The 1,972-nt window shown below is 42.1% G+C and overlaps 1 pseudogene; it reads left to right on the top strand.

The window, feature by feature from the left end:
* The first annotated feature begins 260 nt into the window (after positions 1 to 260).
* LOC109674356 (presenilin-associated rhomboid-like protein, mitochondrial pseudogene) lies at positions 261 to 1,604 on the top strand (annotated as a pseudogene).
* Positions 1,605 to 1,972: the final 368 nt, after the last annotated feature.

Raw genomic sequence — 1,972 nt, 5'->3', positions numbered from 1 at the left:
CTGGGCTGGAGGTGTAGCTCAGTGGTAGAGTGCTGGCCTAGCATTCATTAGGTCCTAGGTTCAATTCCCAGCACCACACACACACACAAAGGAAAAGTTATAAAATGCTGATATATGCTACAACTGGATGAAAGTTATAAAACAAATTAAAGACATGAAAAGCCATGCATTGTATGGTTACATTTGTATAAAATGTCCAAAATTGTGAATTCCAAAGAGAGAAAGCCATTAGTGGTCACCAGGGGCTGGTGGAAGGTGTAATGGGGAGTGAGTGTTTAGAGGTATGAGGCATGTTTCTGGAGTGTTGAAAACGTTCTAGAATTAGATGGTGGTGATGGCTGCACTACCCTATGAATTTACTAAAAACCACTGAACTGACACACTTTAAAATGGCTAAAATGTTGAATTTCTGTTATGTGACTTTTTCCTCAGTTTTTACAGTGTGTGTGTGTGTGTGTGTGTGCACGCGTGCACGCGCACACCACAGGATTTTTAACTCAAGTCATGACCAGTCCATAGGTTGGATCTGATAACAAGCTCCCCCAGGTATATGCATGAGGGCAAAAAAACTTGTGTCTCAGTTTTCTAGGTTTAAAAAAAATGGGGATAATAATAATTCCTGCCTCAGAAAGTTATTGAGATTAAATGAGCTAATAAAAAGAACAAATCATAGGCCTTACAGCATGTTGAATTCTCCTTCCTTCACCTAGGAAGTATTTTTGTGGCTGGGGTTTAACTTCTTTTTTCAGCAAGAATGTGAACTCAGAAAAGCACCCAGGAAGGTCGAATCTCCAAGATCACTGTTCTGAGCCAAGTGGTAAAGCACACAAGAAAAGTGCTTTGATTCTACCTACAGAAAAGGCAGTCTTTTATCCTTCTCCTTACATTGTAAGGACTCTTGTTGAAACCGTTTTTCTGTGGTTCTGGGTTTGAACTCACACTTGCCTAGCAAGCACTCTACCACTTGAGCCACTCCGCCAGCACTCTTTTGTGTTGAGTATTTTCAAGATGGGGTCTCATGAGCTATTTGCCCAGGCTGACTTCCAACTTCAATCCTGCTGGCGTCTGCCTCCCAAGTATCTAGGATTATAGGCATGAGCCATTGGTACCTGGCTGAATTTTTTTTTTTAAACTGTTGGCTTTACCGGCTGTGCATTTGGGTCAGCTGTTGTTTGGCAATATGAATCTCTGAAATCCAGGGTCTAGAGTTATTTTGATGGTATAAAAGCTGACCAGTTGGATAAGAACACAAAAAGGAGACCTCAGAAAGGTGATTGGCAAGGGTGGACTTACCTAAGTGATGGCCGACAGACTACGACAAGTAACATACCTGCAAACATTCCTGGATCCTGACCTTCTCTACAGCAAGCAGTGATGAGATAGTTCACATCTAATCCAGACTCAAAGGTCCTTTGCTCTCCACTGCTTTGGCCAGTAGTCAGTCATTTCTTCTTATTTCACAGAGCAAGTATGTATGTTCTCTGGAGCTTTCCCTCCAGCATAGTAAGCATCTGGGGCACAAGCAGCACATGGCAGTGTACCTATCTGCAGGTGTCATATCCAACTATGCCAGTTACGTTTGTGACATTGCCACAGGAAGATGAGGACTGTCATCAGTGTTTTGGGCACAATTATCGTTAACTGCAGTCTGCATTAAGATCCTGAAAAGGAAGGTCCACCATCATCTTCCTCCCACAGTTTACCTTCACAGCAAGGAATGCCCTCAAAGCCATTATTGCCATGGATATAGTGGCAATGATTCTGGGATAGAAAATTTTTCATCCTGCAGATATCTTGGAGGTGCTCTTTTTGGTATATGGTATATTATTTATGGTCATCAACTCATTTGAAGAGCAGGAGAGTCCTCTAGTGAAAATCTGGTGTGAAATGAGGACTAATGGCTCCAAGATCCAATATCTACCTACACTCTCAGTGCCTGAGCCTGAAACCTCAATTATTACTGCAGAAAAAC

This window comes from Castor canadensis, chromosome 14 (genome assembly GCF_047511655.1).
Source record: "Castor canadensis chromosome 14, mCasCan1.hap1v2, whole genome shotgun sequence".
In the NCBI taxonomy this organism is placed as follows: domain Eukaryota; kingdom Metazoa; phylum Chordata; class Mammalia; order Rodentia; family Castoridae; genus Castor; species Castor canadensis.
Note: the sequence above shows the minus strand (reverse complement) of the source record. Positions and strands in the feature narration are given on the sequence as shown.